At 43.1% G+C, this 12,435-nt stretch overlaps 1 protein-coding gene across 1 annotated transcript in view; it reads right to left on the reverse strand.

Annotated features, from left to right (window-relative positions):
* Positions 1 to 4,360: 4,360 nt before the first annotated feature.
* Dtd1 (D-aminoacyl-tRNA deacylase 1) overlaps positions 4,361 to 12,435 on the reverse strand; it is a 169,569-nt gene continuing 161,494 nt past the window's right edge. The window contains exon 6 of the mRNA XM_021636818.2: positions 4,361 to 4,876. The gene's annotated coding sequence lies outside the window, so the exon portion shown is untranslated. The remainder of the gene's footprint in view (positions 4,877 to 12,435) is intronic.

The following is a 12,435-nucleotide window of genomic DNA, read 5'->3' on the forward strand; positions in this document are numbered from 1 at the left end:
GATTTAGCCAAGAATTAAAACTAGAACAGGTCTGAAGATGACCTGAAGCTGGGAAGAAGGGCCAACATGACCGCAGACACAGTTCAACAGACCACAGGCTGTGCCCAGCACGACTTCCGTGGGGTGTCACTTACCTATAGGCTCCACACGAGCCAAGAGTGGGATGCAGATACAGCAACCACACCTCTTCACCTCAGGATGCACACGGACTCACCTGCTGTGCAAGGGGAAGTACGACTTCCATTTGGCACAGGAGGGAGGAGAGTCTCTGATGCCCAGAACAGTGACTTGCCCCGATGTTTTCCTGGTAGCCTTGACCTATTGAGACCCGACATGCACACATTCACAGCAAGGTGCCTTGGGCACACAATGGCGGAACTGCATTGTTTTCAGGGGTCACAGTGGCAGGAAAGATTGCCGAAGAATCAGAACACCTCAGTCTGGGGAAGACGGGGAGACAGACGTGGGCACTGACAGGCATAGCTGTGAATGATCCGGTTCCATGGCTCTAAGGTCCAGCTTCTGCCCTTACCCCTCTGTGCGTCTCTTCTCTACCCACACCCGGTTCCACCAACCTGCTAGCAGCTGTCTGGACATCTTTCCTGTCATGCTGAAACTGTCCTACTTGCCATTTTACCCTCTTCTATCACCCGCTGTGGTGGTCTGGCAGTTCTACCTGTTCTTGCACTTCTCTCCCAGGAAGAGTCCTTTTTGTACTTAAGCGTGAGCCATCTCCCTCCTACAGAGGGGCTGTCAGCTGCAGCTTCTTCAAGAGGCCACCCGAATGAACTTCCTGCTCAAGGAGGAAGCCTTGAAGGCCAATCACCCCTGGTAAAGAACCAACACAGGTTATTGTGAAGCTGCTATAAGTACCAAATCCATTATCCCAAAGTAATGTATTAATTCCGATTTAGCAGTGTAAAATGCCACACTAACGGATAATTTCCTAACGGGCATTAAGCTAGTGTTTGGGAGCTCCAAAATTGAATGCAGTGCCATCCGAACCTCAAGGGAACATGAAAACACAGCTGCACTTTAGTTGGCTGACCCCTGACTCCCTCAAACAGCAGTCTCCCTTGACTTCCCTAATACAGTCTAGGGAGGCCTGACTTAAGATGCTTGCCCAGTTTCTGATATAAGGTTTTTCTGCTTGTTTATTTTTAAGTTATTATTTATTACAATTTATTCACTTTGTATACGAGGTATCGGTCTCTGCAGGGTCCCCTGTGCCTAGATATTTTGGCTCTGTTGGTCTCCTTTGTGGATCTCCTGTCTCCTCCAGGTCTTTTCTATTTCCTCCCTCATCTCCTCCCAGTCCCATCCTCCCTCTCTCCCTCTCCTCTGCCCCTTCCCTAGTTGACTGATAGTGGAGGTCTTCCTCTCCTTCTATCTGACCCTAACCTATCAGGTCTCATCAGGACTGGATGCATTGTCTTTGTGGCCTGGTAAGACTGCACCGCCCAGGGGGAGGTGATCAGAGAGCCAGCCACTGAGTTCATGCCAGAGACAGCCCCTGTTCCCATTACTAGGGGACCCACTTAGAGACTGAATCTATGGGCTACATCTGAGTAGGAGGTCTAGGTCCTCTCCATGCATAGTCCTTTGTTGGGGTATCAGTCTCTGCAGGGTCACCAGAGCCTAGATTTTTTGGTTCTGTTGCTCTCCTCATGGAACTCCTGTCCCCTCCATGTCTATCTCCCCCTTCTTTTATAAGATTCCCTGCACTCTACCCAAAGTTTGGCTAAGAGTCTCAGCATCTGCTTTGATACCCTGCTGGGTAGAGTCTTACAGAGGCCCTCTGTGGTAGGCTCCTGTCCTGTTCCCTGTCTTCTCCCATTTCCAATGTCTATTGCCCTTCTGAATGAGAATTGAGCATCTTCCTTATGGTCTTACTTCTTGTTTACCTTCACTCTGCTTGGTTTTAAAAGGAGTCTAATCAGCAATGAATTTACAAAGAATTCTGGAAGCAGCTGGCTAAACAGGACCGACAACGACAAATTAGTAATGACAATCTGTTTTTTGGCACTAAAATGATGGTGAGTCGAAAGGAGCACCATACTGGTAGATGTGTTCATTCCTTATGGTCAAATTGCTGAATACCAAGCTTTGCCTATACCCATCAGCACAGCACCACCCATCACCATCTCACTGCAGCATGGCAGAGAAACTGCCTCTCTCCCTCCCCAGGACCACCAACAGTGAGAAGAAGCTGCAGAGCATCCAGCCGGAGAGGGTGCCTTTATTTGGTCTATGTTTTGTGTAGCCACAAGTGCTTGTTCTGCTGTAAAGTAAACCACAAAAGGCAAGATTAAACGGATCTTGCTTCCCAGCACTGTCTGCACACTGTTCTGTTTAAAGTACTGGGCCTAAGATCTGCCAAGGGTTCTCAAAAAAGCCATACATGGTATAACTCTGCTCTCCCATCCCCACAGGAAAGATGTTTGAACAGACAGTAAACAGCAAGCTTTATAAGTAAGCAAAAGTCAGAGATGCTAGAAAGGATGTAGAGACAGAGGGATTTAGCCTATGCAAGCAGAACTCCATGTAAAAATCTAATTTTAGCCTTTACTCCCACAGACAGTCTTGGAAACAACCTTCCTTTCAAAGGGGGTTAACATGGGTGGAAACTGGTGCTTTGTTTTTGATGGGTCTATGGCTGTTTGGGGATTTCTCCTTGACCTCACAGCAGCTCTCTATCACGCTGGCTTGTTAGATATGACCCTCCCAAGCCGGTCTGGAGTGCGTTCACTGCTTCTTTGATCCTAGGAGCTGAAAATGATCTTCATGATGGTGGAAATGCTCCCTTCCACCCAATGCTACATTTTTCTGACCTTCATCATGTTCCCTGCATTTTTTTAAAAGGGAGATTTTGAAGCCAATTACTTGAAACAGAAGGTATCCCCCTTCACAAAAGCAGGCTCCCCGCCCATTTTCTGCTCAGATGACAAAAGCTGCTTCCAACGTTATAATCCACTTTGGGATTTTTTTGTGAGAAAGCCAGTCTCCGTGCTAATGCAACTTATACCCACTGGTCCTCTCCTTATTGTTGACCCAGGGGGCTCTTGTCCATCTTTCAAATGTTGTCCTCCAGGATAGAGCCTTAGAGCTTTCAGCTTTCTTCCTCATGGTGTCAGACACTTCAGCCACTCGGCCACACCCTGCTGCTCACACTGGAGTTGTGTATGTCCCTTTAAAATGGGGTCCAGAAACAGAGCTGTGGACACTTAAAGTGTGTCATTGTACCACTGTCCAAACATCTAGCTCTGAGTTATTACTATTCCCTCCTCATCGCCCCTGACTCCAAGGACAGGCTGCAGCTGTTCAGTGAGCATTAATTGGTGCTGATAAACTGGAGTGCCAGGAAAATATATGACAAATCTGCTCAGTGACGCATGTAAAAGGGGGATTTCAGTAAATGTGTTCATGTCCAAGCTTACTTTGGTAATTCTGGTGGTGTGGGGGTGGGGGCTTCTTGGACCTCACTGCCCATAAGATGGGAAAACTGACCTGGATCTATCTGCAATAGGATGCAATGTTTTTAAGCTCAAATGTGCCTGTTAAAATATCATACATTTTTGTTGGATGTCTCTATTGGTTTAGAAAAAAAGACAAATTTCACTAGGTAACAAACCCTTTCCTAACCCAAGTGCTTCAAGGTATGTTATAAATGACATTTTTTTTCAATACTTCCTGATATGTTTTCATTTGAAGTAGACAAGTGGGTGAGCCCAGACAGACTCAAGCCATTATAAAGGTCACGAGCAGACAGTGCAGCGTTGCCAGATAAAGGTGTCTCCTCCATAATAAGATGAGAAACGTTTTAAGAGAAGATAAAACTGTTTACCATAAACAACTAGGTTATTTCTCGACATCATACAGTGTTTAAAAAAATGACTGCTATACACATTTCACTGATCTCTAAACTCCTTAAATAGTGTGGCTCTTTCTTCACGTGACTTTGTGTCCTGGCTTGGATGGATATACAACAGGGCAGGTGCTGGAAAAGGGCTTATGGGCAGCCAACGTGGGAGGCATTGTCCCGATTCCCAGGTGGAGCAGCTGCATCTATTCTCAATCAGGATGCTCTGGCCATTCTGAAGAAAAGATTCCCTGGCCCATTTGCATTCCCTTTCCTGCCACCACTTTTCCAAGCAGAATGCTATCAGTCATAAATTACCACAGACGGCCTTTCACATCGCAACCAGAGGTCTATATGAACCACTTGTGGAAGGCCTCTTGCAAAGCCTATCTGAAATGAAGTATAATACACACAGTGGGTTCAGACACACCACACTTTTACAGACAACATCATTAAACAGACACAGCAAAATCTGGCTGATAATAAAGTAGTTTGTCGAGATTTATTGGTTTTATTGTTATTTATTTTTAGAAAAAAGGTGAAAATTTACAAGATGCAAAGTCTCCTACGATGTGTTATTGTCGGTTGCCTCACACCAGCCCTACCCTGACACTCAAGATGAGACAACACGCACAGCAGGGGGCGCTGGCCACGGATCATGGACACACCGAATACACCGCAGTAGACCTGAGGACAAGGCAACACTGGGCTAGCCTGTTCCAAAAGCAAGCCAAGACATGGTAAAAGCAAGGAAACCAATGGACCTCTCTCCATGGGAAAGGCATGGGTACGAACCCAGGAGCATTCCCCCATCCCACAACACCCACTACCCCTTCAGACCACAGCAGTACACAAAAAAATGGAATGGTCCTTTGGTGTTTTCCTGCAGGGGTATCCAGATTTCCAGTGTCTTGGTTCTGATTTTCTTTTCATTTTTTGAGTCCTGAATTCTTAACGCAGTGTAGAAGCTTAGCATCTTGAATTTTTCAGGATCCGGTTCTATCCAATGGTAATTTGCTAAAAGGAACAAACAGAAAACATTGCTAAGATGGACTACAAAACCTGTTTTCAAAACCTACCGTTGGGCCCAAAACCATTAAGAATCAGCTGAAGGCATCATTTCAAACTCACACAAAGATATGACATCACATCCGCTCACTTAACTGTGAAAAAAAATCTAGTAACTTCTGATACGTAAATCCAAATATCTTCTCGCTAAAGTATCTCCATATAACCCCAATGTTTGAGGTAAAAAAGATACTAAATCAAATTACTAAACACAGTCTTTGATTGTTTGGTTGGTTAGCTTTGCGGTTATGCTTTGTCCTCACTTTTTGAGACAGGGTCTTGTCTTTTAGCCCCAGCTGACCTAGAGCTCACTATGTAGTCTGAGGCTGGCCTTAAGCTTACAGTAATTTTCCTACCTCAACTTTGTAGGATTATAGATTTGAACCACCATGCAAAATCTGAACATATCGAAATGGCCTTTACATCAAAGAGAACTCTGAAGGCAGATTAGAATGTATTTTGAAGTAAGTGAAAAAGAAAACACAGCATACCAAAATTGTAATATTCACCATTCAATGGGGAAAATTAATAACATTTAGTATTTATATTAGGAACAAACTGTCAAATCCATAATCTTAGTTTTTACCTCAAAAAAGGAAAATAATAAAGGCAAAATAAACTTCAAAACAAATTTAAACAAGAGAATAAAGAGAGAAACAGAACATATGTGTATGTGCATAATATGTAGATATATATATATTTGAATATTAAAATAGTTGGTTTCCATATGAATTTTCAACAAACTTAGTGTTACTTTTCCCTCCCCAACCCACTTCTCTGCCCTGCCCTCCCATCTAAGTGCTAGGTATGGGATATTTCCCAAGTCAGCGGTATTCCAGAAACTCCAAAACAATACAAGGCATTGTTTTTGGAACTGGATTATAAATTCTTGTTGCCAAAGACACCACACACTTCGGTCAAGAGCATGGAGAAATAAAGTTAGTACTGACTAGCAAGCTTCCTCACTGATGGCTAGCTTTCATTGTCCTGGAAGGTAATTATGCAGGCTGCTGAGGGTTAAAAAAAAAATTCACGAGAGGCGGGGCAAGATGGCGGCGCCGGGAGGACTCTCATTCTGAGCAGCAGCACAGCAGGATCGGCACAGTGACAGCAATCAGAACTTGCAGCAATAAAACACAGTCATTCTGTTTCCCAGGTGAGAGGATACCCCACAGTGGAGAATTCAATCAGCTTTTAACTCACCCGGCTAAACCGAGGAAGAGATCTGGGTTCCGCCAGACGCTTGGCCACCAGCCCCAGCCCAGAGCCACAAGGCAGTGTCTCTGGTCACTGTCCCAGACTGAACCGTGCGCACCACACTATCAGAGACTGGAATTTTCAGTCGAGAGATAACCCAATGGTGCAGGAAACGATTGGGAACCGACCTTAGGTCACCCAGACATCCCCTGAAAAAGACTCAGGTTCCGCAGGCGCCCCAGGAGCCAGCCGGGAGCCAGAGCCGGGGAGCCAGGCTCCTGCACAGAGCCCTGCCTGTGCACCTGATTCGCTGCCCCAGATAGAACTGTGGGCTCCAGGGCACCAGAGACTGCATTTCACTGTCCGGTGCAAACACACAGGGAGGGAAACGGCTGGTCTGATCTCAGAGCACTCAGCCGACACCCCCACCCCGAAAAGGTCTCTGGAAAATTACACAGTTTAGGCAGACGCCCGGGCTCCCAAAGACTGGAAAGGCAGACACAGGCAGTTTCTGCATGCCAGCTAGCTGGCGGAGACGGAGCAGTGCGCCCAACGGCAAAAAAGAGACTGGGAGTCCCTATCTCCAGAGAATCCACAAGGAAGGAAGGAAACTGTACTGACTTAAATCACCCAATCCTTCCCTGAAAAAGTCTCACAGACCAGTGGGGCTGAGCCGCCATCACTCAGCTGTGCTCCAGACACAGGCACAAACAGTTGCTGCGCGCCAAATGTCCAACTGGGTCACAGCAGCTGATAACATTAAATTTACAGCAAGAAACCCAGAAACAGGGCAGCTGTCTTCAGGATTTCCCTGGGTGAGAGGAGAACTTTCTTGACTAACAAAGATCACAGTTACCACTCAGGTCTCTATCCCTGAGGTGAGCAGCAGCAACTCCTGAAAAAACACCAGCCATCCAGGGACTATACCCAAAAAGCTGAGAAGACTTCCTTCAGGAAAAACCAGATTTCTGCCAAGGGGATTCTCTCCACCACAGGATCCCCAGGAACCACCAGAAAATAACCAAACACCTAAGATAGCACAATGGGTAGAGGCCAGTGTAAAATCTCAAGCAACAAATGACAGAGCAATATGGCATCTCCAGAATCCAGTTACCCAGGGGCAAGTAGCCCTGGACACCCCAGCATAACTGAAATCCAAGATGACCTAACAACTATGCTCATGAAGATGATAACAGAGGAAACAAATAAGATACGTAAAGACATAGAGGAAGATAAACTCAAACAGAATATTATCATCCTTAAAGAAATAGAGGAAGTTGCAGCCAAACAGTTTATGGCCTTTAGAAAGGAAATGCTTAAAGCACTGAATGAAATAAAAGAAACAGAGTTGAAGGAACTAAAAGAAAAACAGGAAAGTACAATCAGACAGGTGAAGGAAGTAAACAAAACAACTCCAGACCTGAAGATAGAACTGGAAAAATTAAAGAAAACACAAATGGAGGAAATAATGGAGAGGAAGAATCTAGGGAAGAAAACAGGAACTACAGAGGTAAGCATAACCAACAGACTATAAGAGATAGACGAAAGAATCTCAGGTGTAGAAGATACAATGGAAGAAATCGATGTATCTGTCAAAGAAAATGTTAAATCCAAAAAATTCCTGACACAGACCGTCCAAGAAATCCAAGACAATATGAAAAGACAAAACCTAAGAATAATAGGTATAGAGGAAAAATAAGACTCCCTTCTCCAAGGCCCAGAAAATATTTTCAACAAAATCATAGAAGAAAATTTCCCAAGTTAAAGGAGAAGCCAATAAAAATACATGAAGCCTATAGAACACCCAACAAATTTGACCAGAAAAGAAAATCCTCCCACCACAAAATAATCAAAACAATAAGTATACAGAACAAAGAAAAAATACTAAAAGCTGCAAGGGAAAAAGGCCAAGTAACATATAATGGCAAACCCATTAGAGTCACACCTGACTTTTCAACAGAGACTATGAAAGCCAGAAGGGCCTGGACAGATATCATGCAGACCCTAAGAGAACACAGATGTCAGCCCAGGCTACTATACCCTGCAAAGCTCTCAGTCCTCATAGACGGAGAAAACAAGATATTCAATGACAAAAACAAATTTCAACAATACCTACACACAAATCCAGCATTACAGAAGATACTGGAATAGAAAATACAACCCAAAAAAATTAGCTCCTTTCAAGAAAACACAGGAAATAATTAACCTTACTACAGTAAAACAAAAAGCTACCAAGCACACAACCTTATGACCACAGCCAACATCAAAATCAAAGAATCTAACAGCCACTGGTCATTAATCTCTCTCAACATCAATGGACTCAACTCTCCAATAAAAAGACACAGATTAACAGAATGAATATGTAAACAAAACCCAGCAATCTGTTGCATACAAGAAACACACCTAAGGCACAAAGATAGACATTACCTGAGGATAAAGGGTTGGAAGACGACTTTCCAAGCAAATGAACCCAAGAAGCAAGCAGGAGTAGCCATCTAGTATCTGATAAAATAGACTTTCAACCAAAATTAATAAAAAGAAATGGGGAAGGACACTTCATACTCATCAAAGGAAAATTCCACCAGGAAGACATCACAATCCTGAATATCTATGCCCCAAATACAAGAGCACCCACATTTGTTAAAGAAACATTGATAAAATTTAAACCACATATAGATCCCCACACATAAATAGTGGGAGACTTCAACTCCCCACTCTCAACAAAGGACAGGTCAACAAAACAGAAATTAAACAAAGAAACAATGTCTCTAGCAGAGGTCATGAATCAAATGGACCTAACAGACATTTACAGAACTTTACACCCAAACACAAAAGAATTTACCTTCTTTTCAGCACCTCATGGAACCTTCTCCAAAATAGACCATATAGTTGGTCACAAAGCAAGCCTCAACAGATACAAGAACATTGAAATAATCCCTTCTATCTTGTCTGATCACCATGGAATAAAGCTAGACCTCAACAATAACAGAAATAGCAAAAAGCCTACACACACATGGAAACTGAACAACTTGTTACTAAATGACAGCTGGGTCAGGGAAGAAATAAAGAAAGAAATTAAAGTCTTCCTAGAAATCAATGAAAATGAAGACACAACTTACCCAAACTTGTGGAACACAATGACAAGATTGACAAACCCTTAGCCAAGCTAACAAAAAAGCAGAGAGACACCACCCAAATCAACAAAATCAGAAATGAAAAGGGGGACATAACTACAGACACTGAGGAAATCCAAACAATCATTAGGACTTACTTCAAAAGTCTATATGCCACAAAATTTGAAAATCTAAATGAAATGGACAATTTTCTTGATCGATTTGACTTACCAAAGCTGAATCAGGACCAGGTAAATCAATTAAATAGTCCAATATACCCCAAAGAAATAGAAGTGGTCATCAAAAGTCTCCCGACCAAAAAAAGCCTAGGACCAGATGGCTTCAGCGCAGAATTCTACCAGACCTTCAAAGAAGAGCTAACACCAATTCTCTTCAAACTATTCCACAAAATAGAAACAGAAGGAACATTACCAAACTCATTCTATGAAGCCACAGTCACCTTGGTACCTAAACCTCACAAAGACTCAACAAAGAAAGAGAATTTCAGGCCAATCTCCCTTATGAACATTGATGCAAAAAAACTTAACAAAATACTTGCAAACCAAATCCAAGAACACATCAAAGATATTATCTACTATGACCAAGTAGGCTTCATCCCAGGTATGCAGGGGTGGTTCAATATACGGAAATCCATCAATGTGATCCATCATACAAACAAACTGAAAGAAAAAAAACCCCACATGATAATCTCCCTAGATGCTGAAAAATCATTTGACAAAATCCAACATCCATTCATGTTTAAAGTATTGGAGAGATCAGGGATACAAGGCACATATCTAAACATAGTAAAGGCGATATATAGAAAACAGGAAACAACCTAGGAACCTGCTACAGAGGGCCTCTGAAAGCCAGAAGAAGAAAACAGGAAACAACCTAGGAACCTGTCACAGAGGGCCTCTGAAAGCCTCTGCCCTTCAGACTATCAAAGCAGATGCTGAGCCTGATGGCCAACTGTCGGGCAGAGTGAATGGAATTTTATGTAAGAAGTGGGAAATAGCAAGAGCTGGAGAGGACAGGGTCTCCACAAGGAGAGCAACAGAACAAGAAAATTTGAACACAGGGAACTTCCCAGAGACTCATACTCCAACCAAGGACTATTCATGGAGATAACCTAGAACCCCTGCACAGATGTAGCCCATGGCAGTTCAGTGTCCAAGTGGGTTACATAGTGATGGGAAGAGGGACTGCCTCTGACATAATCTGATTGGCCTGCTCTTTGATCACCTCCCCCTGGGGGGGAGCAGCCTTACCAGGCCACAGTAGAGGACAATGCAACCACTTTTGATGAGAACTGATAGACTAAGATCAGAAACGAGAGGAGAACCTCCCCTATCAGTGGACCTGGGGAGGGGCATACATGCAGAAAGAGGAGGGAGGGTGGGATCGAGAGGGGAGGAGGGAGGGGCTTATGGGGGGATACAAAATGAATAAAGTGTAATTAATAATAATAATAAAATTTTAAAAAAGTCACTAGTAGTCTTATCCAGATGTGAACCCTGTTCACACAAGTGTGGCAAATATGGCCCTGCGTGCAACAGCGACATGACTGTTGTGGAAACAACCAACCACTCTCTGCTTAGTTTTAAGGTTCACTCCATAGGATGAAACACATACATGGAGGAATATGAACCCACCCAAGAAGCCATAGTCTGAGACCATATAAGCCCTGAGAGTGAAGCAACTACTAAAGTTCTGCTAAATGGACACAGCAACAACCTGTCCTCTAAGTCCTGCTAAATGGACACAGCAACAACCTGTCCTCTAAGTCCTGCTAAATGGACACAGCAACAACCTGTCCTCTAAGTTCTGCTAAATGGACACAGCAACAACCTGTCCTCTAAGTCCTGCTAAATGGACACAGCAACAACCTGTCCTCTAAGTTCTGCTAAATGGACATATTTCCAATGGCCTGAGAAACTGAGATACCAATCAGGAGCAAAAGTACAGTTATGAAGTAGCAATGAAAACAATTTTATGGTTGGGGTCACTACAACTTAAAGAACTGTATTAAAGGGTTGCAGCTTTAGGAAGGTTGAGAACCGCTGCTCTAGGCTGTGCCAAGTTGACATAAAACTAAACAGTATACAAGGTATAGATACTTTAACAAGCTGAAGGGAAACAATTGAGTGTTTGAATTGTAAGTGAACTAAATGATAATTTTTACTTGGGTTAATCCTCATCAATATAAGGGATAAAAATAGCAGTATCATTGCAGACCCTACATATATTAAGAAAAAAAATAAAACAAAAAGGAGGCAAGTTTAGTGGCACGTGCCTGTGATACAAACACTTTGGAGATGAGGGAGGAGAAGCATAGGGTTATGAGCAGCCTGGGCTTTTTAGACTCCGTCTGAATGAAGCTAATTAAATTAAATATAAATAAAATAAAATCTATAAATCACAATTTCATGCTCACATAGACATATGGTATAATTTCTTTGAAAAACACATACAAAGCCTTTTAAAAGAACGGGAAGTGAGGAGCTAGTGACCTAAAGAAAGTACAAGGAAGAAATAAACTGAGCGGTTGTCCTTGGGATAATTTTTAATACCACTCAAAAGGTAGTTGTTTTTAAATATAAAATGTCCAAGTGAGGCTCCAAATGATAAGACAATAAGTGAAAAAACATGAGAAAATGTTTTAATTATATATGGCATTCTCAGTTAATCCTAAACCAGCTGTGACAGCTCAGGTCTATAATCCCAGCATGCAATGGGGGAGAGAGCAATTCAGGGGGCTTTCCATGTACATTTCTAGAGGCCAGCCCTAGCTGCATAGGGAGTTCCAGGCCAGCCTGGGCTATATACACTGTGGTCATACACACACGCACACACACACACACACACACAGGCAAGGTGACCAAGTATCTCATGTTCCCATGTTTCCCTTTGTGACTTTAAGGGTACAATAAAACCCAGCAGACAAACTGCCAAGCTTCAAGTTGAGAGGATTCCTCATCTAAAAGCTGAACTAAATTCCAAAGCTTAACAGAACACTTTCTGTCTCCTCACATCTAAATGCTACCTATATGGACCTAAGAGAAAGTCTAAGATTACAATAGCATCACTATGAGGTGATGCCACTCTGTGAGTGTGCTTTCTGAAAACTTCAGTACCACCACGATGCCTTGAGGAGTTAAGTTTGCTATAGGGGATCCTCTGTGCATATAAGAAAAG

Source organism: Meriones unguiculatus, chromosome 4 (genome assembly GCF_030254825.1).
Source record: "Meriones unguiculatus strain TT.TT164.6M chromosome 4, Bangor_MerUng_6.1, whole genome shotgun sequence".
Taxonomy (NCBI): domain Eukaryota; kingdom Metazoa; phylum Chordata; class Mammalia; order Rodentia; family Muridae; genus Meriones; species Meriones unguiculatus.